The 27,782-nt window shown below is 35.5% G+C and overlaps 1 protein-coding gene across 5 annotated transcripts in view; it reads left to right on the top strand.

Moving 5' to 3' along the window:
• Window positions 1–27,782, top strand: part of LOC135080106 (CHH-like protein) — an 81,977-nt gene that overhangs the window by 29,118 nt on the left and 25,077 nt on the right. For 2 of the 5 annotated variants that reach the window (XM_063974790.1, XM_063974786.1), the window contains exon 1: window positions 13,576–13,675. The exons of 2 other annotated variants lie outside the window; for them this stretch is intronic. The gene's annotated coding sequence lies outside the window, so the exon portion shown is untranslated. One more of the 5 variants, XM_063974789.1, reaches the window with a different exon arrangement.

The raw sequence follows: 27,782 nt of genomic DNA, 5'->3' as shown, positions 1-27,782 counted from the left end.
ATTTGGCATGCAGGTCCCTTAGTAAACTTAAAGCTTAGTTACAACAGAATATTGCGAAATTCCAACAGGAACGGGAGTTAGCGGGAAAAAACATTTGTATGAAAAAATCTAAACCGCGTAAGATAGATGAAGGGGGTAAAACGGGATCCACGCGTACGAAGTCGCGGGCGGCCGCTAGTCTAATAATAATAAAAAAATCAGGCATGTAACTTGACTATTCGCGCCACAGCTGCACAGTGACCAAAAAAATGGCCTAAGCACAGAAATTTAAAATATACATGGGGCAATTTGGATAGCCCTTGTGATGTTCTACCTCTGGGCTTCGGCTTGACACTACTTTTTGGGACACCCTGTATATGGATCTGCCTACTTACGTACGTTTGTTCCTTTGTGGCGCTCTATTTAGAGACCAATGTCTGTGAGTCGATTCATCATCCGTCCACTGCTGAAAATAAGCCTCCCACAATGATTCCCATATTGACCGGTTGGTAGCGGCCTGCATCCAGCGCCTTCCTTCTACCTTTATGGTGTCGTTGGACGTCCCATGCGAGTCGATGGTACGCGAATCGATTGTGAAATAATCATCATCATCATCATTTCAGCCATAGGACGTCCACTGCTGAACATAGGCCACCCCCAATGCTTTCCATGTTGATCGATTGGTAGCGGCCTGCGTCCAGCGCTTCCCTGCTACCTTTACGATGTCGTCGGTCCACCTTGTAGGTGGACGTCTCACGGTGCGTTTTCCGGTACGCGGCGTCCATTCCAGAACCTTGCTACCCCATCGGCCGTCAGCCTCTGCGTACTATGTGCCCTGTCCATGCCCTGAAATAATACCTAATTACAATAATTAACACAGTTGGTTTTTCGACATTATTTTATCTTTTTCAGCAATAGGCTTGTTTAATTTAAAATTATTGTAATTTTTAACGTTGGAAAAGAAATAATAACCAGGAAGCCCAAATATCCTGTCGTTATCAAATAATTCCGCCATTTCCTAGTATTCTGGGTTTTTTTTTACAAAAAACAGAAATGATGAATTTAAATACCTTTTTTGAGGTTGGAAATTCTTCAGGCATAATTATACCTACCTACTATAGAAATTGCTCATGGCAGCAAAGAATTGAGATCAAAGGTAGAACCAGTTCAATAATTATAAGACTAGGCGCAGATCATCGATTTTTAGTTGGCCGATAGTTTGGCCCGATTTTAATTTGTATGAAGAATCGGCCAAATCAAATCGGCGTTATGTGCGCACTTCCATATATGCCCGTACTGATCAACTGCCCGACTAAACTATCGGCCGACGAAAAATCGATTGTCTGCGCCTAGGCTAAGAGTCGTTCTTCTTATCTAATTCAACCATCTTCCAGATTAGTTTTTGTTTACTAAGGACGACGACTTTGCAAATCGTCAGCACTGCAGCATAAGATTGTCGAAAATTCTATTTTCGCATCAACACCACACAGTTGACACATGTTTCAGTCATATGATCATGATCCTCGTGCTGTACTTAACTCGTCATATTAAAAGTAAATAGTAATTAAACATACTGACTAATGAAAGTTACGAGATGAACAATATTTAAATAGAGTTGTTTTATGACGTTTTTTTACACTTTTAGATAAGAAAGATTAAGTTTCATGTTTCAGAGAATAGGTAGGTAAGTTAAACCGCCGGCTTTTCCAGTTGGGTACTGGTCTAATTCAAATTCAAATTATTTATTTATTTTTTTTTTCTTTTTTTTTGAAAAGATTATTAGTAGTTTGTTATTACACAAATTACTAATACTCCCGTTAGCCCCTCGTACTAAGCTAAATATGCTTGTGTCACGAGTGAGCTCACCACAATAGTCGAGCGGCGGCGGGGACCGAACCCGCGTTCCCGGATTGCGAGTCGACCAGTCCGACCCCTTCACCGCTCGGCTATCGTGGCTTCTATTTCACTGGGGAACAGTCATTTTGCGGCATGGTAGTTTAGAGTCAATTCTGTATGCGACTAGTGTGCTGAATACTAGAAAAATATTAGATTTGTCAAATTGACTCTAGATCTTGAGATAAATACTATTAACTGTTTATATGAAAAAAAAAACAAAATAAAAATACCAATCTGTATAAAAAAAATATTTACACTAAGATCCTATTTAAGAACGATATAAAAATTAAAAATATATTTGCTTTTCATCAAATAATAGAAAAAAAAAACTACAAAAAGCTTTTTCTGTAAGCTTTTATGTTATGGTTTTGGTCAGGAAAATTCCATAATTATGGCAACAGTAATCAGCCATCATCTGGCGGTCCCATTGACCGTGGATGTCATTCTTCCACTATCCTGATGTTCTGGTAGAACCGTTCTGCTTATTCCTCACTGTAATCACCCAGATTATGGGAGAACGTGTCCAAATGGCTATTGTTAAAAAAAAATTAATACTCAAATTAGATCCTTATGTGTTAAATTTTTCAAACAACCAATTCTGAAAAGCCTGGTGCTCTATGACTCCCCAAATATTGTTTGATTACTAAAACAAAGCTTAGCCATGCTTCAGATTCAATTTGTGTTATGTGGTTTACAAATACAGTGTCTTAATAAGAGTACGGATTTGCGGTCAATCGAATTTGTTTTTTCCGTATTCAAACGGACGTTTCAGGACGTAAAGGACTTTAATTTGGCTGACTTTTGATCATTTTAGTGATTAGAAAGCTCAGTTCATATCTTTGGCTTTCCAAATTGAAGTCCTTTACGTCCAGCTTGACTCCAGTATGGCAAAGAGTCTTCACGAGTCTTGCAGACGATATTGGACCCCCAATATTTATTCTTTTATGGAAGTTTTATACCAAAGTATGCATGGTAGGTTTTTATCACTACCTCCGTGATCTTATTTCTTTGCTTTTGTAAGTTTACAAGCCAAATATTAACAAAAACTGTTGGGGTTGTAAACGTAAAGTTTTCATAATGAACTCATATTTTTTGAGACAAAATAAGCTCTTTAAAAATTAATTTAAAAGACACAAACTGATAATTTCAAGGTCTAGTAGCTGATTACTAAATTGTTGTAACCACAACTACACTAATACATGAGTAGAAAATAAAACTTGTGGGGTATAATCAAATTAATATAAGTTTAGGGAGGGTCGTTTAATTTTTTTCATTGATTTCTTGCGTCTCGTTTATCTCAAGAACCAGAGTCAATCCAAAGAAAGTAAATGCACACCATTTATGTCTAATACATGTGTTTACAAAATCCATTAACAAAATAGATGCCGCAGATTTTTTTATTTTTTTTGTTCCGCAGTGTTTTCTATTCTTATTGCATGTCACATGGGTAAGGGTTGACAAGAACATAATATTGTAACGCTTAACTCAGTCAATGCCTGAGGTATGGGAGCAGCAAGGGATGGGTCACACTGACATAATTAATATTATGACGTGACAGAGCATATATAGTTCCAAAATACTGAACTGTCCTATCCCTGACATTGACAGTGGGGCGCCACGGTCAATACCGGATCGCTGGTTCCAATTTTTGCCATGTTGGAAACCAAACAGTTGAACGATGGTAGCGCCCCCCTGTCATTGAGTTTGGTGGGACAGTTCAGCGTGGGTCATCTATAAATCTGAAGTCTCGCTGACGTTTGTCAGTTTCTTTCTCTTTGGTTTTAATTGATGATTTGCTGCGTTAGCAGAGCAAAACTTGATACAATTTTAAGCGTAAATTAAGGCTTTTAATAGGTTTCAAAGGACAGAATTAGTGGAAGATTAAATCGAGTTTAGTTAAGCGTTGTTTGTATAGTCGACAGTACATCAAACTTATAAATATTTTATGCAAAATAGCGCCTGTGTTACAACAAAATAAGATCACTGTGTTTAGCCTGATATGCTGACGTCTGTGCGTCAGATCTTAATGAAGATATTCGAGCGTGCGTTGAGCGCTGTCATTAAAGTCAAGTGACCGACGCGTGTCACTGCGCACGTAGACAGCCCTTTTCGGAAGCGGGTTCACGCTGATACAGTGTCTTTAATGAAACATTTGAGAAGTTTAAAAGACGGCTGTAAATCAGAACTGTATGGGGCTTAAATTACAAAAAAGTTAAACGCACGATGAACACTGGTTTAAATGACATTCCTAAGTAAGATGTACTAAATGTCAAATAAAACTAGTGATCAACGAAAGTTTAACTTTTCATAATTTATGAACGAGTGTCAAGTATAAAACAATAGTTTAGTTAGTTTTGCAGGACAATCGAAGCCTCTTGAAGTTTGTCGTTACTAAAAGTTTAAAGTTTATACCAGATCTAATATTATTTTAATTGAATCTGTAGCAATACAAAATTCACGTGTTTCACCAAGTAGGTAACGAATAGAGGTCAGAAGCTATAGTTTATGTTATTGGCAAAGTTCAATTTACTTGTATAACCCTACCGGTGCATTGACCGGAAGACTTTTCACCTTTTGTACAATATTTTCCCGGTTCATTGCCCTTGTAATTTTTTTTGTAATCACCCAATTTTCGCCTTGAGTTCAAAAGGGCGCAATTAAAAAGTCATCTATATAAATTAACATGACAGGCATTTTTTTCATAAACACACTGATATGTTATCTATTAAATATCTGATATTATTTTAAACTAGCGGCCACCCGCGACTTCGTACGCGTGGATCCCGTTTTACCCCCTTCATCTATCTTACACGGTTAAGATTTTTTCATACAAATGTTTTTTCCCGCTAACTCCCGTTCCCGTGGGAATTTTGCAATATCCTGTTGTAACTAAGCTTTAAGTTTACTAAGGTACCTGCATGCCAAATTTCAAGCGTCTATCTTACGCGGTTTAGATTTTTTCATACAAATGTTTTTTCCCGCTAACTCCCGTTCCCGTGGGAATTTTGCAATATCCTGTTGTAACTAAGCTTTACGTTTACTAAGGTACCTGCATGCCAAATTTTAGGCGTCTAACTTAAGCAGTTTAGATTTTTCATACAAAAAGATTTTCCCGCTAATTTCCGGTCCCGTGGGAATTCCTAAGTATCCTATAACCTGCCCAGGAGTATGAAGAATAATTGTACCAAGTTTCGTTAAAATCCGTCGAGTAGTTTTTTTTTCTATAAGGAACATACAGACAGACAGACAGACAGACAGACAGACAGACAGACAGACAGACAGACAAAAATTTTACTGATTGCATTTTTGGCATCAGTATCGATCACTAATCACCCCCTGATAGTTATTTTGAAAATATATTTCATGTACAGAATTGACCTCTCTACAGATTTATTATAAGTATAGATAAGATACTATGTAGTTTAAATTAGGAAAATGGAAAGGAAAACTGTTGAAGAAAACTTAACTTTTTTCCTAATTTGCGACAACCGAACATGTTTTTCACGATAGTTTTGTCTATGGTCATAACTTAAACTTTTCTTGGTGAAAAACTGTTTCACATTTTATTTAGTTCGTCGTATTATCGTATCATTTGCAATTGAGTATTATTGGTATGTATTTAGATACATAGAGTCGGTGTGTATTACTGACAATAGTGACTGAGTTTCTTGCGCTGCTTCTTCTCAGCACTGGCCCATTTATTGTCCTGAAGCAGTGGTAGGGTTAATACTGGGACGTGTAAAAGTGCTTTTTTTTAAAGCCTGGCATAAATAAATGAGTTTTATGAGTTTTATTCTAGAATTGCGTGAATTAAGTATGTTTGATAATAAGGAAATACTTAAAATTATGAAAGTTTTGCTCATCTTTTATGTAATAATGCTTTAGCCATTTGTATTCAAAGTAAATAATTGAATCCTCGTCTAGCAGCAATGGCGTAGCGATAACACGGCTTAACTTGTGCCATTCCAACTTATTGTGTTTATTGTGATTATCAGGCAGAGTATCTCTGATTTTGTCATGAATAAGTACGTCACATAAATTCATACACTTGACAATATTTTTGGAGTAATTTTTCCTAGTGTTTTTAATTTCAATTACAATACTACTAGCAACAGGGCCCCACTTTGATAAGCTAAATTGAATTGACTTTTAAGCGCAGTTTTAAAATACGAGTTCTTTATTAATTTAAGTTACAGTAAAGTAAGTGCCTTTATTAAAATAAGTTTTACAATAGATTGAAAAAATGATAGAGATTAAATAACTAAGGCTTTGCACCACCCAACTTTGACCGTAACTACAACGATAACCGGTACTTTTTATATGGAGTTTGACAGATTTTTGACGTTTGTCAAAGTTAAAGTAAGATGGTGCAACCCAGTCTAAGTAGGTAGGTAGTCCGATCTTTTTGGGGACTTGACTTTGTTTGCAATATGAGTATATTATATTATTTTAATTATAAGCCAAAATGCAAACACTATATTTAGGGAGGGCTGCACTTCCTTTTGTAATTTCCTACAGAACTCTACGTGTAAGCCCGACTCGCGCTTGGCCGTGCGTGCTGCGCTAGGCGCGAGCGCATCATGCCACACGCGGCGCAGTTGCATCATGCTACCTTTAGCCAACTGGCATTCTAGGCCACTCTATTACACTAATATCAGTCAATTTTTACTACTCTACCCCTTGGGTTAACCCCTTTTTTCTACCACGTTAGAAGGGCTGGTTAACCTTAAAGTGAAAATTTTTCATTGATTTTGTATTTTTTCTTATCTCATTATAGTTCAAAATATGGTGGCATCAATTCTTCCACCACCAGTTAAAGGCATAAAAGATTTTGTCCCCATCAGATCTATGGTTAATTGAGAATTAGAATGTAAGTCTCAAGACCTAAAAATATAAAATACAGACAAATTAACATAAGGATAAAGACTGTTAATACTTAATTTAAATTGTATTTTAGGGCTTTCACACTGAAAAAATTTAACTTCACGATTTATTAATGTGCTTCTGAAAATGAGTGCAGTATTGAATTCGTGAATAAATATTTCACCTTTCTCACAACATATCGACTAAATAGTGTTTTTACGATGAAACATACTTATTATTAAAGTTTCCATTTTCCACCATGATTCATGGAAAACTAATCTAGGGTTTCTGACCTGACCAAGGGAACAAATCGGAACTATTAGGTACCACCCAATTCTAAGATATGCGTCATTTATGAACGAAAAATGTTTTGCCCCAAACATTTCCCCAATAGGATTCCACAAGGCTGACTAATATCGCCACCACATCAATGTGAATAACCTAATTTTGATTGCAAACTGAAGATCACAAAGACAGATAAATTAATCTTTGATTCGTTCGTTCGTTTCAGCCAAATGACGTCCACTGCTGGACAAAGGCCTCCCCTAAGGTTTTCCACAATGCACGGTCGTGCGCTGCCCGCATCCAGACTCTTCCCGCGACCTTTACCATATCGTCGGTCTTTGATTCAGTGGGGTTTTATCGTAATATTGTATACGTATAAGTACAAGATTAATGCTAGAGGGGACTAAACGAATTGCTCTACACATCTTTCATCTACTCACAATCTTAAATAAATTAGATGAGAATGAGATGCAGGCCTAAAGTTCCTTCGACGTAGTCTAAAAACACTATAGCGTATTTCTAGTTGAAAACTCGTAGTTCAATCTTGTCTATAGTTCACCGCATATTCCCAAGCTAATGACGTTACAAAGTTGTTTGAAAGAGTTAAAAGTGGCTTATATTCCATTTCAGTATCTCTAGCGCGGTCACTGACGTTACAAGCGTTGGATGAAGGTATAAATTCAAAATATGCCTTCCCACTTCGGGTTTTCCTCCCACTTTTAACTTGAAAAATAAATGTAATCTGATTAATTCGGCACGTTCTAATGCCTTTGAGATAAATACATCCTCAATTTTCCCACAGTCAGAGAGAAATAAAAAAAGTTTAATTTAAATTAGTTTTCTGTCACATAGCTTTTAGCATCTCATTAAAACCTTTTAAACTCTACTACTGTACCGGATAAAAGAAGCAGCCCGTGCAACTCTTTCATGACTTTCAGGATTCATTTTCAATAATTTTACGTCAGCAATAAAACTAATAAAGATAATTGCATATTGGAAAGGTCCAAATGTTTTTTTTTTCTTTATAACAAGGTTTGGTAGAGCATTTCCTCATTTCTACTGGCAAGGCCGAAAGGTTCAGGCCAGTATCCATAACTTTAGTCATTTAAAAATAAATATTTGTCGACCTGTCTCACGGTGTGACGTCACATTATATCTATCGTTGATAACGTTTAATCTCGTTCATCCCGACGATGTAACATATTCAGGTATTCTGAACATTTTGTGTTATCTAAGGCGTTTATTAAATAAATATGTTTTGGTACAATAATTACTTTGCAAAGCTTTGATTAAATGACAGCAATCTTTGCAATTTTCACTACATAGTGCATGTTCAAAGTTCATAATCTATGTTTTCAAATTTATTTCTTTGTCTAAATTAGGTATAGTGCTCTTCTTTTGTCATTAGGAGCATCAAAGAAATATAATTATGAATATAAATTGTATATTAGTACCTATTATTGTAAGAGAGATTGGGTACGGTTGTAATAACTCGACTGTTGCTCGGTAGGAGAGGGGTACAAGGAAGGGCATGATGGTGACATGTCCATACAGCCTTACCTGTCTTACCTATAGAGCATTGTTTGATAGCATTGGAGTTGTTACAACCATACCCTGTTACAACCGTACCCTGTTACAACTGTACCCTGTTACAACCGTGTCCAGTCTATCCTACCTACGAATAAACACTTTTAAGTAGTTTCTTTTCAGGTATCCTTGACGAAACAACCACAATTCACGTCATTTTATACGATATCATGATCTTCACACGTTAGATTATAGCTACGTACTTCTCAGGTACTTACGTACTTACAATTTTTATCAGTATGCATCTATGTAATCTTTCAAGACAACAAATTTCAATGTATCGGTAAGTGATCGATAAAAATGTCTTTCTCTAATATCTTATCGACATAAGTGCTGAAGGCGCCATTAAAAGATATCTATCTATATGTATTATGTATATTATGTCACTGCCACGCATTCACGTCACGTCAGACTTTAAATCTTAAATCTCTGCATCATCATCTTACAGCCAGTGGCAATCCACAGCTAGAAGTAGGCCTCCCTCCATAAGCACGTTCGTTAGTTTCAGCCAGATATCGTCCACTGCTGGACGAAGGCATCCCCCAAGGATTTTCACAGATACCGGTCCTGCGCTTCCCGCATCCAGGTGTTTGCCACGACGAAATAGCTTTTTAATTCAATCACTGTGAGCTTCTTTTTGAAGTTATTGGTCTATTGAACTCAAGATCGAATCTTCTAAGGGCTGATTCATCAATCGTTGGATAACTTTTAATTGAAGGATTAGTTTCAGTATGAGAAATATGTCAAAATGACTAGTTTATTCTTCAGTTAAAAGATATCTGTCGATTGAAAAATCAACCCAGGTTTTAACAGCACTCGTGTTTAGAATCTAGAGCGTAGCCATCATACAACCTTCTGGAATCCCTTCTAGAAAACCATAATCGAAGATCGGTCTCAAGGCATATATTGGATAAGAGTTCAACAGTCGATAAGATTATGTAAATCAGAGTGTAAAGCATATTGTACACTGTTTTAAAAACTCACTTATACTTACCAGAAAGATAAAAACGTATGTGACTTACTAACAAAAACAATTTCAAAAATGTAATTTCAAATTGGCAACGTGAGTGCTTTAGATCAATCTATAAGGCCGCATGCAAAATTTAAAAAATAATAAACACTAAGCACTTCTAATTATTACGGAACAAAAACTGTACTGTTTGAGGGAGCACAGCTATTCAACAGTTTGCCTGACGACTTGAAGGATTGTGAAAGTTTACATACTTTTAAAAATAAACTTAAAAAAGATACACATAGCAGGCTAGTACCAGTGCCTAATTTGTAAATAATTTATTAAATATTTTTGTATCTCATTATAAGTGAAATGTAAATTTCTTATGATAATAAAGTTCTTTAAACCTAATTATTGCTTGAAATAATGAAACTTAAAAACCTTATAAACTTTCGTAGGATTCTATACAAGAGATAATAGTATTATTTTACGCCCCCACTTTCGCAAATTGATAAACTTACCGAACTCACGCGTAAGTTAGTAAGTTCTTGTTATTTTCCGGTGACATAACCAAACTTAGTGAAACCATAAAAACTTGGTTTCGATAAAATCAATCCTACATTAAGGTCAGAGTAAAATACCGTAGTGTATTCCCACTACATACTTAATAGAGCTAGATATTAATTTGCAGGAAGCTTAGTATCGAGTTTGGAAACCTTACGAAGGAACGTACTCGCGGCGGCCTCGGTTGATGCAATTCATCACTAAAGTTTCAATTCATTGCTCGAATCAATTGTGATTAATTGCAAAAATAAAAGTACACAAACGTAGCATTTTTATCATTCCAATCCCTACTAGTGAACGCGAAGTAAGAGGTGTGTGTACCTAATAGTATACCTTGCATTATTACTAAAATAATGATAGGTATTAGTTGCAATAATAGGAAGCAATTTTGTTTGTATATTTGGTTTAAAAAGTCTCTGCCAATATTGATCTGAAATTAAAAGTACCTATGTAAAAATTAAAAGTAGGCAAAATCCAGTTCAAAGACAACTATGCTGCACTTGATCTAACTAAATATGAAAGACTAATGCCCATTTTCACTATCAATCGCTTTTTTTTAAGTGACCCCTATGAAAACCAAATTCCTGTTATGTGTTACCATAGGGGTCACTTAAAAATTAGGGATTGATGGTGAAAACGGGCATAAATTTTTCATTTCTCTCTGACCATTTCAGCACAAGTGTAGATATTTTTCAGTGTCTTTTCAATATTATCTTAATCATGACCGACAAATACATTATTTTTAAAATTTATCTGTAGAGTCGTTTTGTTTGACAGCTAGAGGCTGTTCTTCATTCTGAGAGAGATGACAGTCAACTTATTTATCAGTCGAAATCCACGATTGGAGTTTGTGAAGTAGCCTCTCGTATGTATTTAAATTACTGAATTCCGCTGTAAGGCCTTCTGCGAGGTTTACACGTTCTATCACTCCTGATACTATCTTAAAAACACGTCACATTATCATCTTTATAAGAATTCCTACTGGTACAGGCGGTCACAAATTGACTTCACCCATTCAAAGTCCTGCCACTTTTATTCTGTGGTGTACAGCTGTAGGTCTCGGATGCGCGCCGTGATAATCGTTTATTGATTTTACGCGATAAGCCCATACATTTGTCGTCTAATCATCGACAAGATTTTACCACGTCTTACATCCTGGCCCGGCTGGACGTCTGACCACGTAGTGTATTAAGTATACTTAGTCTCTTTTTTAAGATTTATCTGTCCCATTGACTAACAATTCGTCTCGCTACCAGCTCTGCTCGCTACCACTTCAGCTTGCAAACAATACAAATCCAAAGGACTGCGACAAATGACAATGACCATAGTTCTACTACGGATCTCTATATTTCCTATTAAACCCGCACAGTATTAATGAAGCTAGGTTGTTGTATTTTAATCACTACAGCGTCTTGTTTTAAGTGCTTCCGACTGTACATCGATGATTTAATATTAAGAATGGGTTAAAGTGACTCAGTGTAACGTCTGAAAAAATGCAAAATCCCCTTATTAAACTAAACTATATTTAGAAGCACTCTAATTATATTTCTTTCCATTAAATTCAAACCAATGGGTGAGACATATGAGACAGTGTTTCAATGGAATGGTTCCATAATACAAATAAATACAGTAGCTTTACACTCATGTATTGTGACACTGAAAGATTCACGTTTTAGTTAAAATATTTTAATATATAATGAATTTTTTTATCTACTCCCATTATGCCTATTATAAATTATCCATTCATTTAAGATGACGATTCTAGTAGATGTAGACCTAATGTTATTCCTGAATCCCTACAATCTTTCTTCAGTTTGTGAATGGACATCTTGTACTTAGGTATCTAAGGCCCGATTCAACCAAACTTTTATCCGAGAATAACTCCTGATATAACTGGCACATTTATTTTGATTGTTCAAGTATTATATTGCTATATGTTGCAGTTTCTTATGTAACTTAAATTAAGCTTCCTATGTGTGTCTTTACTGTGACATCGTCGTCATAAAACTACCTACATAATTATTAGGAAAATTACGACAAAACGCGCTATAAAACATACTGCTTCGTAATTCTGCGTAATCCGCTCGGAAGTTTACATGCGGTTATCTTGATTAAACGATTTGTCGATAAGAATTGAACACTCCTATTTTACGAGTACTTAGTCAACTTCAAATCGACTGCACTTCGAACTCCTATGTTCTTCTGATTAATTTCGTTGTGGGTTCAATGACAGTTCAACTTTCCCCCGGGACCTTGGCCTTCACTGGTTGGGTTTTTATTGGCGGACAAGCTGTAGATCCTGGCTACACAGGAGTTGCAGCGGTGGGAACGAGAGGAGGGTATAGTCACTATAGTCCCGTAAAAGACTGCACTGGTGCATATTTCATTCTTAAAGGTTTACGCCTTTCAGCAGATCTGTCTCCCGCTCTCCGTTGCAAGGATCCAAATCGATATTATAATTCATACTCTTCACAAATTCTTCTGTCATCGTCATATCTTTATTACTACCCCAGAATAGAACCGACAATGTGTTTCAACTAAATATTGAAATTGTCCAAACAAACTTGAGCTTAAATCGAGTTTTCAGCACCTTAAGCCTGAAATCACAGATTTAGCAAACAAAAGACGTGAGACTGGTGAGACTGACCATACGTTTATAAAGCTGTAACTGTCAAATGGTGAGCATGAGCTTACCAAAGTATTCTATCAAAAGTAATGCTCGTCCTTGCTTGTCAAAAGTTTAACCTTTTAGATGTATTTGTGGAAGCATTTTCGTATTTGAATGTAGGTACCTACATACAGTCATAGTTCACAAATACATATTATTTGGTTATGTCATTAGCTCTACAAGAGTTATATAGAATTATATCTTTATCGATAACGATACTTTAACGATGCTAATATATAGAGCACACCTTTATGTCATTTGAGGTGTTAATTGGTCCATTTTGGCACAACAATATACTGTGGCCTTATTTGATATAACTTAAAAGTATCTATAGACATAGCAAGTACACTCGGAATAGTGTAGATACTTGTATTTTCTACAACCGACGGTTATTAGTACATCACAAAGATCTTAGAATACCTAGGATAGGAACCTATCTATGCTAGACTTTCAGTTTCTATATTACAAAAATAAAACATAATATCTCACTAAATAGAATTCACCAAGGTAAAGATTCAGTAAAAGCTACGAAAAAAAGTTTTGCTCCACCTCCGCCAAAAGTTTACCAAAAGCCAGCTGATTTAAAACCGCCAAGTGATTTTGCGTCACGACCACACCGATACGCGAACCGTTCGTGCCCGCGGAACCCTAAAAAGTTACACAGGCTTTCCACCGAGTGACGTAGCCGTGAGTCAAAGCGGGCGCGACGCCGCTGCGGCCAATCAGGAGCCTGCTCGCACCTTAAATACTTCTACCGGCGACCACACCACGCAAACTCCTAACGCCTGCTGCGACGACCGCACGCTACCACGCGACCCCACGTTCGATACGTTCGCGAGTGTTTGTGATTCCAGACTCCCGTGCCTTTTCGGATAATAACAGTGAGTAGAACACACTAGTAACATTCTTAACGCAATCGCCCAACGTCCGCTCGGTACCCACCTGATGCGGATGCAGCACTGTCCGACGACATTTTAAAGTAGCCAAGTAAGCAGAACAGTTTTATTATGAAAATGGTTCCTAGTGGACGCTGTGATGAATACACCCTTAATCTGTTAATTATGTTTATCTTTAATTAGAAAACTTTCATCCGAAACTAGACTAAGTGTGTCATGCAACTTTTCACGGTTTTCCAATGTTACGGTGAATGCTGTTAAATACGCACAAATTAGATACTAAGCGAGCAGTTTACGTCGTAAGCTTTGCAAAGTTTAAAGTGTTAAATGCACCGTTATGGATTACACCAGAATATTCTGTTTGCCTATTCACTCTGAGAACTTGTGCGGTAATTACTCGTACATCTTTCCTCCTATATCGCAACACAATAACCTCATTTGCGAAATTAAAAAGTATAATGAAATAAAACCTCCTTGATTGACGCAAAAAAGATACTGGCCGTTCGATTTTAAATTGACAGCGTAAGTTATCTGTGCTGTAATCGCGCGGTACATCAAAGATGGTGTAAAAAAACCGCCAATCGCGTACATTACATAAACTAAGTTACTCAGGAGATTAAGCGGAGGCTCTTGCTATCGCGTGGGCATCGAGTTTGAATATCTCCCGATTAAGATAGAGATAGCGAATTCTCTGAATTATAACGGTCCAGTTAAATGGGAAATGCGTTATCTATTACGTTTGCAATCTGTAAGCTAAGGCTGAGTTGCACCACAACTTTGACAGTTACTATAACGATAACCGGTGTATTTTGTATGGAGTTTGACAGATTTTTGACGTTTGTCAAAGTTAAAGTAAGATGGTGCAACCCAGCCTAAGTAAGATAATAAATGGAATAAGATAATTGACATGAGTATATGAGACAGTATATTGATGAGAAGTTAAAGTCACGACTGTATTTTTGTTTTTCATTATGGAAAGTAGACTATGTAGCGTATTTAAACTTGCATCTTGCATGTCCTTAAGATATTTTATACTTCTACAGTGAGTTTGAATATAATTTTTGTATTCAGGTGATAATTTTGACGTGATACCTACACTTATGAGGCAAAGACGCAATGGAACAAAAACAATAACGAAAAACACCATTGACTGAGCCTAACAGAGAAAAACTTTTCAGGCAATAACATATTATTTGTCTACAAAAACATGTTATCCAAATAGTATCTGACTGAAACATTTGTAACAGTTCCTATTTTCTTATTTGGATGTTAGATAAAGGCATGTAAACAAATGTAAACTGTAACAAACGACTGATAACTAGATTTTCGTTGGGAAATACGCTTTTCAAGCAGTTTATGTTATATTGACATATCACAATGCACTCAATGTGTCATTCTATAAGTATACTTAGCTGATATACTTACCTTACAACATAAAACATGGTAAAAGTAACATAAAAACATTACCTTTTATGTATTTATAGCACTAATCAAGACGCGAGAGCATGTTCCAATGTTAGTTTTAAAGAGACTGTGTTCTTTAACATTTAAAAAGTTTGATTAAATCTCATCTCTATTCTAATACAAATAGCAGTTTAAAGATCCTTTTGTTGGCTATTTTTGACCGACTGCGCCACAAGGAGGGTTATGTTTTTCGCTTCCTTATAATTATAGAGCCTTGCTTAATTTTAGAAGGTTTTCCAAACTTTTTAACAAAAATATGCCTAAAATTAGGTATTTTATTAGGTAACAATGTCTTGTATAAATGACTAAGCTATAAACACAATCGTCAGTCCTACAGCTCAATTGCCACCGTGAGAACGCGTGTCACTAAGAATAAACAATAATAATTATACCTGTCAAGGAATCATGTCCTTCGTCACTCTACGCAAGTGACGTATACTATAATACATATTTATACGTGCTATTTTTACTCGAAAAGACCATTCCACGGATAAGTGACGTGCTTAATAAGATCACTTTAAAGTGATTTCAGATTAATTTTCTTACGATATAGGAAAATTATCTCGGAATGGAATATTTTAAATGGGACGCTCATGATGGTGTCCTTCATATTATGGGCGCAGAAAGTTGATTTTGAAACACTTGTCCGATTAGTTTTCCATCAAGATTCAAGTGATACTACCTATCAGAATATAATTACAAATAACATAATGATTGGGCTAACACGGAGGAATAAACAAGACAAGTAAGAATCAAACAAAATTTCAATGAGTATTTAGATCAATCATCAATTATTGGATAAACCTACTGTTGACAGCGTTTATTGTGAAGATAATCATTGAAATAAAGTCTATAAATTACAAAAAACTATTGAACTCTTGTAACTGTATTGAAATGATTTCTTTCAGTCATCGCAAATTTAGTTCAGTCAAATATAATTCTTGTAAAAATATTTCAAACATTATTTCAGCCTTGTTCTAAAAAATGATTTTTAACCTTAAAGATAGTGTTTTGTTTTCTTTTATCAAATTGTCAATTATAAATCAAAATACGAGAGAAAATTGAGTCCATTTGTCAGCATTTAGTCACTTAACAATATTCAGTCGATGTCACATCAAACTACACATGTTTGAAGCAATATGACACTTATTACGATGGCACAAGATGTCACAGTGTAAAGCTGGATGTGCCACCGTCTGTGGTGCTAACCGTTTACTGTGAACGTAAATCTTTCCAATAGTAATCGTCAGTTGTAACGATCTGTAAACACGAGGGTTTAAGTGCCACTTTGAAGGTGTCAATTGATACATGATTACTCACAAGGTACTAATGCTCTCACTTCTAATAACAAAACTATGAATTTTATAGTTAAAGGTTATTCACAAAAATATTTATTTTTAACAAGAGCAAACTTAAAAACATAAACGGAACATTAATTATTTACTCGAAGAAAAAACCATTAGCAGTGTGATGGCTTAAAGAGACAGCGATTTAAAAAAAACCTCGAAGTCACCTTCTATTCTTCTAAAAGTGTCAATACAAAACCCTTATGCTAAGATAAATAGTAGCTAAACAAATAGCTAACGCAATACTAAAGAGAACCATTACACCAATCTTTATGGCCTAAAAAATTCGCAAAATGGCTTTGCCACTAATCAATATACAACTTATCAATATATCCGTTCCTGTCACTCTTATCAGAACCGCAATAAGAGTGAAAGAACCAACGATATTGCAGAACCGTTTCGCACAGGGCCTCAGGGTCAAAAATACCGCCCGAGGGCCCCGTACAAAAGACATCAACGCTCCGGCTCGCTGGGGTTCGAACCTGCGACCTTCCTGGAATCGCCTCGTCCGCCCTAGTCTGGCGGTAAGGCTTTAGAGCTCGATTATTCATAGCCTTATTTTCTCGGAAGTTGTGTCGGAGATTTGACTAATATTCGGAATTAATGATAATCGCTTTTGGTAACTTTTTTGTTTGGTGTGATTCACACGAATGCCTCAGGATGATTCTAAAATATACACTATACAGGGTGGAAACGATAAGTGATCTCACTGAATTATTTCTAAACTATACAAGATCACAAAAACTGAAAGGCTGAAAACATTAAATTTTCGGATAGATCCAATTAATTCTGTAACCTATTACTGGTACCGTTGGATAGAGCTCGTGAAGCACTTTCAGGATCAGTAACCAGTTTTTTTTATATCTTGTATAGTTTAGAAATAATCGAATGAGATCACTTATCGTTTCCACCCTGTAGAATACACATTCAATCTAATTGAATTCTTTAGCTAGCCAACGATGGAACTTATACACTATTATTCATAACTAAGCTACTGTTCATAAACATTCCTGTTCCTGTTTATAAGGATCCAAACCAGATGATTAAACAGTAGGGATGTTATGGATATGTAGTTTCGGTTATGGATACGGTTGCGGATATAGGAATAATATTATACCGGTTACGGTTACAGATATTTTTTTATTTCGGATATCCGAAAGTTTCGGTTACGGTTACGGATATCCATAACATCCCTGTTATACAATATCCATGTTAGAAATAACGTTTAAGAGCCGTATCATAAAAGTATTTCCATTGAATAGTGTCATGTATCCTTTTCAACAAATATATGCATTTTCCTTCTTTTATTACATGAGTCGATTAATAGTTAGAATCGATTAATATCGAATTAAGATTGTCCCGTGCCGTCCGTTAGCCTGAATATCACTTTTAATTCATATTTAATTAAGTTTAATTGATCTGAATCCTTAAATTGCTTTGTACATTTCAATTGAGTAAATCCCAATCATTATGATATTTCATCAATTTAATGTGAAAGAGTTTGTCTAATGACAAAATACAAATGATCTTGGTAACGGGACTATTCCCACCTCTCGTTCCCACCACTGCAACTCCTGTGCAGCCAGGATCTACAGCTTGACCGCCATAAAAACCCAACCAATGAAGGTTAAGTTTGACCCAGGGGAAAGTTAAACTGTCATTGGATCCGCAACGAAATTAATCAGAAGAACATAGGAGTTCGAAAATGATCTTGGTAGTCAATATGGTGTAGAGACTCAGGGCCAAGATTTCTAGTGGTTTCAGATTCGGTCTTGAAAACAAATAGCGTAAAAATTAAGTATTCGAATAAAATAAACATATTCTTAGTTTATTTAGATGACTCAATGTTTTTGATATAAAGACGTGTAACTTGTAAATTTTCTATCGTCTGCCCAAGCATTTAATTATAATTAATACACTTTTCAATAAATTAATGCAAATGAGCCGTAACATCCAAAGAAACATAACACTTTATTATCAATTAAGTCGTCGTAGAATTAGTAATCGATATGATCGTCCACAAAAATATCATTATTACTAATTTATAGACATCTCTCAATCGATATTTGAATACGTCGGGCCACCTGGCCGTAAGCCGATATGTGCGGCGCCCTGGGCAGAATATAAGCTATAATTGGCCATAAATTTGGCTGTAACTGGCCTGTCAGTATCAGGTGCCACGGACCGTTTTTTTTTCTGTCGTCTCGTTGTCTGTGACCGCGAAATTTGGTAGAGACAAGTTGTAGAGCGGACTTGGATGTCAACTGTTTTATACAATGTCTATAGTTTTGGACTTGGGTCATTGTAGACTTAAATCTCACTAGCAAAGGCTTTTAAGTAACAAGACGAGCTATCTGGTACGGTGTGCACTGGTTACCTAAAATAACTTCAAAACACCCTGGGGTAAATCACGTATAACAGCGTATTATCAGTCTCTACACGTAATACCTAAATAAGTTTTAGTTTTTCTACTATAAACTGTCTATAATAAACTTTACAAATGAGCTTTTATACATCAGTATAGTACCTAAATTAGAAAGTAGGCTTTTTTACAGTGACGAGGTCGCAAAATCTATTAAGATGAATATTATATGAACTTCAGTCCTTGTTACAAGTCCTCGCTATGAGTACAATCAATGCCACCACTATACTAGCATAGCATGATCCATTTACCTGAAAGAAGTTACTTCATCATTGGCAATCTTAATTAAATCTGGATATATAAATTAAATATCATGCGCTACGGATTGTATCTGCTCGGAGTCATTTCATTATAGTTCTGACGTGTACTTTGTAACGGATTTCGTTCAAAGTTAGATAACCTGGCATATGAAGCCTTGGTTTCTTAGGCTGAGTTGCACCACCTAACTTTGACCGTAACTATAACAATAACCGGCGTATTTTGTACGGAGTTTGACAGATTTTGCAACCCAGCCTTAGAATTATCAATAAGTGTAAGAAACCTTCTAGGTACGTATCAAGAATATTGCTATTGATAATGTCAAAATAGAACTGATAATCAGTATCAACACTCAAACAGCACTTGCCTATGTAGTTTCATTAGGATAACTTAATATTCAAAAGAGGTAGAGATAGGTACCTAATCTAATACTATTTTTTCTTATGAAACACTATAGGATGCTTGGTCAGGGATTTGTAATGGACACACAGTCCAACCACAATTTTCGTGACTGCATCTTAAACTGCCGATTTATTTTTCACTTTTTAGTGTGCGTTCTGAGAAAAAATATGGTCGTTAGATAGCCGTCTACATTAATCCATAAAAAAAAAATACGACAGGAGGTGTAGCGTGCGTTTATTTCTATGCAAAAAAATTTCGCCATTTCTTGACGGGGACGAGGTCATTTGTGTAAACTAATTGGTTTAATTCTCTAAACAACTTAAAGTTAAATTAACCCATGTATCATGTTTGACAGTATTTTGTGTATGTTTGAAGAGTATAGTTAGTATAATGTCTGACATGCAAGGCTGGTCGCGCTACGTGCGAGGTTCTGCGAACCGGCGGCGATCGGCTTACACATGCCTCGCCGTGTGCTATAGCGATACACGTATAGTCGCTCTTGAAGATAAATGGCTCGGATATTTTGTAAAGTGTTGCTTTCCGAAAGAAATCCATTAAAAGGACCCAAATAAGTATACATAGTAGTAGTATTACTACTAATACCATGAAATCCGCACAAGGAAATTGTGATTGCAATCGTTCTAGAAATTTTATTTTATCCGAGGTATTTTAGAAAACTACTGTTAATCGCCTTTCCTCTTTCTAACAAATGTGCTTTTCCCTGTCACATCCTGGTGAAAACACCGCCGAAACTTTTTCTATGATTATCACTTGTCTGGTGTAATAAAGGCGATTTTTATTTTATTTCTAATTATTTGTTTATTTAGGAACAGCACAATATCACGAAATCATTATTTAAAAGAGTATTCGTTCAATACACTAATTAACTACGAATATGTGGAGAAAATATTTCTTTACAGTAATAGGCATATCTAAATAAATATATCTCCAAGCGAGACTTGAAGTCTCGTTGATCGAGACACCGCGGCGACTTCAGCGCAAACGGGTCGCAGGAAAATGGCAGCCGACACCAGCCATTACAAGTGCCAATCTCCTTGCTAGTCTAGTTATAATTCCAGTAGTGTTGCCAGTTCACTCTTTGCTTGGATTTTAATTTCATTCGATTATAAATGCGGCTGCGATAATCAAAGGGACGGTTAAGCGAAGTACCTACATAAGATTCTAGCACGTCGTTATTTATTATTATCAGAGAAAAAGCAGTTTATGTCACTTGAAAATTGTCTTGTTGTAAAGTCATAACAGAAAATTTAGAGTTTATACCTCTCATACATAGATTTTAGATGCTTGGTCAGAGTTATTTTTTTTGTTTAAACTGGTTTTTCCATCAAAAAATGTTTATGTTACAACTTATTTCTTCGCTGAATAATCTTAGAATATTCTGAAAATCAAAAGTTCAATTGCTTGTTTAAGTTTAATCGAAACATAATTTAGAATGAACTAATATTGCCTTGCATTTTGATTGCTTCCATGACTACATCCAAATCGAATATTCTGAAACAGTATTACAATCTGCAACTATGTTGCCCACTTTCAACCACAATATTTCAGCTCAACAGCCGACAGAGGTATTAATAAGTGCAGTGAAAGGTGCCATATCTTAATAACATCGTCCAATATTGATTTCCTAGGTACGTAGGTACGATCAATTTGCACTGGCCCAATCTGATACAAGCGGGCGGGGTCTGCCTAACACAGGGGTTCCCAACCAGTGGTCCACGGATCAAGTGTTCCACGGACCAAGTGATCCAAGTACCAAGTGATCCAAGTACCTAGTGGTTCGCATTAGTTAAAATATGGTCCGCGATCCAACTTCCGCGTGTCATGAAAGGGTTTTTTAAGTAATACGTAATATCAGACCTTATTGATAGATTGCCCGGTGCTTTGTCCTGCTGGAAGCTCTTCTGGAAGGACTGGTTTTTTGTTCTAAACGTCCTGCCAGAAGATCGTCGCAAGTCCTGCCCGCAGTACGCAATTTGTACGTTTTTGTTTGCTGGTCCTTCCAGCAGTACGGTGACCTTCAAATTTGAACTCATCCTCACCAGAAGTAGTAAACACTTGGTTAGTGTTTATTAAATAAAAAGTCATGTCGTAGAATCATTTCGTTTAATCAGTCTTTTACTTTTCTTAATATATTACACTGGTCAACAACAAAAAATAAAATTGTTTGTTTCCTGTGATTTTTTTTCTGTTTCTATCTCAAATTGACGCATATTTTTTAAATATGGCAACAGTTTTTCTCTAACAGCTTTTGTTTTTAAGTTATAGCTATCTACCCTCATTTAATATTTTTACTTAGATTTTTGATTTAATTAGACAAAAAAATATATTTTGTTGGTGTTTTCGATATTGCTTCGTTATGAAGATGTTGTGTGCTTAATCCAGATGGCTTCTGCTATGTTTGTGGTAAATATAATATTTGAAAAACATCGAAAACCTCTATCGGACTGGATGAAAACTGCGTAACATCGATACTTTAATATAAATATTTGAAATTAAGTAATCAAGACCACAAATGGGTCATTTGTGTTCTGAGAATAGGTAACATCTTTTAGGCCAACAAGGGGGCTACACAAAATTCCGGTTCCATGTGTCTCTGGAATAGTCGTAACAAACAATAGCATTGGTTACAAAAAAAAATACCAGTGCGGCTTCCCGCACACACAACTTTTAGCTCTTCGGCTAAAGTTGATACAAACAATTTTATAAACGTGCCTTTAGTTGGCCAAGACCGTATCACCGCACTTCCACCACTTTATATTTAAGCTCGGCATCTTGAAACAGTTTGTGAAGGCGCTTGACAAAAGTGACGAATGTTTTAATTTTCTTTCACGCAATTTTTCAGGAATAAGCACAGAAAACTTAAAAGCTGGTAATTTTTGATGGGACTCACATTAGGCAACTGGTGAATGATCGTTATTTTAAGAAATCAATTAGTGAAGTCCAGTCCTAAGCTTAAAATGATTTTTTTTGGTTATAAGTAATTTCCTAAGCAAAAAGAGATTGTTGAGAGCATGCTATCCAACTTGCAAGAGCTAGGGTGCAACATGGGCATAAAAATACACTTCATGTACTCGCATTAACATCGATTTCCACAAAATGTGGGTGATTTTAGTGAGGAGCAGGATAAAAGTTTTCATTGGAATTTTCTGACAATGGAAGAAGATTATCAGGGGCGTGGTGCTCATATATGAATGGCAGACCATTGCTGGAGTTTGCAACGAGATCTACTCAAACATGCCTATTAAAGGAAATCATATAAAAGATCATTTGCTAGTGTTCAATAGAAATTTTATTAGCACAATGTATAATTTTTCGTATTTTTTTGTCAAAATAATAAAACTCTATATTTTAAAAAGTAAAGCTGTTGGCGATCTCCCAGTATTTTTTTCATAATCAGGGCCATAGAAATACCCAATAACAGAAAAAAAATTAAAGGAAAAAAAACATGTGTTGACCAGTGTTATAAACTTGTTTATCTTCTTTTAACTTAACTAATAGGAACTATAATAAGGAACTTTAAATTAGTTACTTTGGTACGTCACTTTGTATTAGAAATTACACCTATCACTTACAAATAAATACACTACAAATTAAAATCAAAAACAAGAAATAAATTATAAATGTTTGATTAGGCTGGAATACTTCACATTCATTATAATATTATCGCCAAAATGTTGCCGACTCCAGGCCCGGCGCGTCAAAATGTGTCGCGCGAGCGCGAACGCGCTGCCCCCGTGTATACTCGTGCGCCATCGGGCTCCGACTAACGCTTAGTCGCGTTTTTCGATCTTGGGTACTATTGGGTGAAAGAGAGAGAAACACTCTATTTTTTCGTGTAAATTTGAACTTTGTACAATGTATACTTATGAAAATGTGATCTTTTAATTTTGCGTCCTTCCGGAAGTACTTTAAGTCCTGCTTGCAGGACTCCGGGCAATCTATCATTATAGGATTAGCGAACTTGTATGTAACTAGTTCAGAGAAGAAAGTAAGCTTAAAAAAACATTGATATTAGTACTTCGTTGCTTTTCTAAATAAAGATGACTTCCTTTTAAATAATACAGTATTTTAGATACATATTTTTTTTAAGTTTGCGGATTTTTAATGGTCCCTGCGAACATTGATAAATCGAAGTGGTCCATGGTCCAGAAAAGGTTGAGAACCTCTGGCCTAATACCAGTTATAAGTTGTAGTTATCACGTATTAAATCCGCTATCAGTTAACTAGATAAATATCTGCGCTTAAGAAATAAGCTTTGACGTTGGGGGTGTGATTACATTTGGAAATCTGCATTATATTATACATTTTGTGGAGTTACGTTTGTACATACATAGATAAATTGATAGAATAAAATGTATTGTACACCACATAAGACAAGAAAAGAAAGAGAAAGAAATATGCAAAAGATACGGCAGAATTTATGCGGTCTTGTGTTATCGCTATTAAGCGATAGGTTTCTGTCTCTACCTACCAAATTTAAGCTTTAAGTAATTAATAATATTAGACTGAATACGCAACAGTTTCATTTCATAAATCTTTATCTAAACGAGTAATATTTTGTTTTAGGTATATCCGCCTGTTATGTTGTTTTAAATAAAAACAAAACGATAAAATGTATCTATTAATTAGAATTCACAGTGTGTAGTCGAATGAAATCTTCGTCGTAAAAGTTAGCGAATCTTAACAATTTATTTATACAAAGTAAATGTGTGTTTAAATGCTCTCAACGCTGCAATAACGGCAAGTGCGACGTATAACTTGTTGAGTATATTTAGACTCAGAAACACAAGATTTTACGTCGTCGAGATAGAGTTCAAAATGTGGCTGAAACATCTGGAATAATTGGCCAGAGAATTCTGAACTTAATGCTGTATGAATAATGTTGGAAATCCAGTAAAACTGTGGACCTGCGCCTGAGCAGTAGCCGTAGAAGGCGTCACGTTGTCTCACAGGCATACGAGCAACACACTGCATGCACAAGTGATGTGATAACTTTCTGAAAAGATATGCAAAAGAAAAGCTTGGATTAAGTCCAAAACCCATTTCAAATTGGCACTAGATGTTACTTATAAATGTATCACTACCTACTTATCAATTTTATAATCCTTTGCAACTTTTTAAAAGTAAAATCTCGAAATACATAATATTTTCTACAGTTTCCGTTTCATTTCAGTTTCCTATTTTTTACAAATGCATGACTCAGATTATACTGACTCATAACGCAATGGCATATTTATTAAACACTTGTATTTTTTGGATTTTTTCCAAAGATTCTGAAAGTATATCGCAGATGTATTCAAAACCAGATTACTTTAAAATCACAAAAGCCGCGGTACTTTCTTTAAGAAGCCTAAGCTCTTTGCGCGTGCGCCGAGCCAGAGAGTCTGCTGCGTTCACGCACACTAACACACGTGTACTTACACTAGTGCAGGGGAAAATCGATGTAGTACTTGCAATGTTGAAATTACTCTGAGCTCTACATAGATTAATTCGATGTAGTTTGGAATTATTGCAATAACTTCATATCCTGAACTTCTTATATAAATATAAAGCTTTAATAATAAGCTAGAATATGCATTTACGAGATTAATGATATTCGAATGTCATTGTATCTCAAAATCAGCGATTAAATCTGTGCTAGCAAAAGCATTGCATCAATTTGCTTGTACGAAAGACGATTTCGTATTCACACGATTCAATAAGAATAGTCGAAGGTTCTAAATTACCTCACATAAAACGTTTTAGTGATTCCTTTAAAATGCCGTTTACCACAATAAAACTGAACTTCCAAGTTGTAACTCTCGATACGTATGTAATAAATATATTGGAATAATAATGTATTCCAATAAAATCGAGCTGAATATTTGTCGACGGAGAAATATTTTACTCGATAAATGATCAATTCAGCGAATCACCTACATTGGTAGGGCATTATCGCTTGTCACATGCCTGATGGTCTCTACATACAAATGATAGAGTGCACGGAATACTGATCTAGGGATTCTAGAGTCATGAGGAGCCGAGCCAAAAGGAAGATGTCACTTATTCAGAACAGATCCGAGGCTGTTCGGTGTGAATGTGAAGGAGGTACATAAACATAATCGCTAATTTTGTATTTGAATTCTTTCAAAATCAAATTAATAGTACTAGGCCACTTATCAGTCCTAGTATAGCTATTAACGAGCTTAAATTAATAATTTAAATAACCTTTCGAGGTGTGGATCAATTTTAGCCCTTCAGGTCTTTTTTCTTCAGTCAATAACCCTGAAAGAATCGGGGATGGAACAGAAATTAACCCAGATTTTTTCAGCAATATTGTTACTCAAGTAGACCTAATAATTTTACAGTATCTTGTCTAATTTATATTTTTATAACAGTTATTCTGAATGGTAAAAAAACTAATAGTTGCAGTTTCTGTTCGAATCCATTTTATTTTTACAAACAAATAAAAATTCAAAACGACGATGACGCACCTGTTGCTTGTTTTAAAACAAATAAACTCTATATTTTAAAAATATTATTGACAATCTTCTATTCTCATGAATATTAAAATTTTGACTTGAACAAAAATAATACAATTAATTTGAGAATGTTATCAATGCAGTTTTAGGTATTATGAGTTTATCAACATGGTTTATAACAGGCCAGGTTAACCGGATATGTATAGGTAAGTGTCCTGAAAAGGCCTGAAAGACTAAAACACAATTTATGAGCCCACTAGGTGGTTAAATATTCGTAAGTAGTGTTTCTAAATTTATTAATGACAGACCTGTTTTGCCAATGAATCAAAAACTGTTTTTGGCCTTGATATTGTAAATGATCTATTTCATATTTAATTTATCGTTATGATTCACATCTGAAATACAATCGACAGCACTTTTTACTGCAAAATCGCCCCTATTATAAAATGCCACAGTGTTTATCTTAGTATAGTCGTCGGTACTAACAACCGACTATCAATACGTCTGTGGTTACTCCACTGGCGTATAGTATTGTCCTACTTATGAATGATTGCGTATTTGTATCAATAACAATTATGACAGTACATTCTAAATTACTCATCAGAGGCTATTTCAGTCAAGGAATAACCAGCTTCATACTATTTGGCTGATTAATGTTTATTTTTCCTTATATTACGAAATAGCGTTTAGTTTAATAAGGGAAGTCGTAGTATTGAAAGTAATAGTTATGCTCACGTTAAAATAAAGTTTAGCTACATTGTTTAAGTATTGTCCTGAGAAATTATCTAGAAAAAAGCAATACTAAAAGCTTAAGCTTTGAAAGCAGGAGACAAATATGAATTACTGCTTCGTTTTGACTGTGATATTAACAGTTAATGTAGAGCATAAAGTCGATGTTTAACTTTCAAAATCTTCGGTATCGTAAGCCTTATGACAATAAAATAATATTGCCGACGTAATTTAACTGCATCACAGTTATTCCTCCAATTATACATATAAACTTTATGTCGAGAGAAACGAATAAAACTTTTAATTGTTATACATTCAATTTATTGTTTATTGTAATAAATTACACGTCACGTTTTTAATTAACGCTCAATTTCCTCCTTCCTCCAAAAAGGATCCTTGTATGTAACAAAATAACGTGATAAATTAGTTCATCATCAGTTCATTCAGTCTCTACTTCCCTTTGTGATTATCCACAGACAAAAGGGAGGGGAAACTGTATTGATCCTGATCACTGACTTGATCCCAGACTAGTTAGGGAGCCATAAATTGTTTGCATTTCTCCCTTAGTGGCTTTTTACGACATCCACGGGAAGTGTGGGGGTGCTCCTACTCTACTAAGGCCCGATTCGACCAAACTTTTATCCGAGAATAACTCCTGGTATAACTGGCACATTGACAGTTTCAGTATGGGAAATATGTCAAAACTGACGATTTATTCTGAGATTAATATTTACTCTTGTTTGGTAAAATCCACCCTAAGCCGGAAGCACACTGTTACTTAAAGGTTAAGCTAAAACTTACTTTGATCCAGTGATTCATATAAAATCTTACATTACAAGCTCAAGCCGTTAGCTGTTTTAAATAGATGTCGAGGAAGTGACGCGTGCGCATCTCCTTGGGAAATTATCGTTTAATTAACATCAAAAGAGCGGGTGAGCAAATGGTGTCATTTAGAATTGTTTATGAATTAATTAAGATTTTGAAGCTGC

This window comes from Ostrinia nubilalis, chromosome 17 (assembly GCF_963855985.1).
Source record: "Ostrinia nubilalis chromosome 17, ilOstNubi1.1, whole genome shotgun sequence".
Classification (NCBI taxonomy): Eukaryota; Metazoa; Arthropoda; class Insecta; order Lepidoptera; family Crambidae; genus Ostrinia; species Ostrinia nubilalis.
Note: the sequence above shows the minus strand (reverse complement) of the source record. Positions and strands in the feature narration are given on the sequence as shown.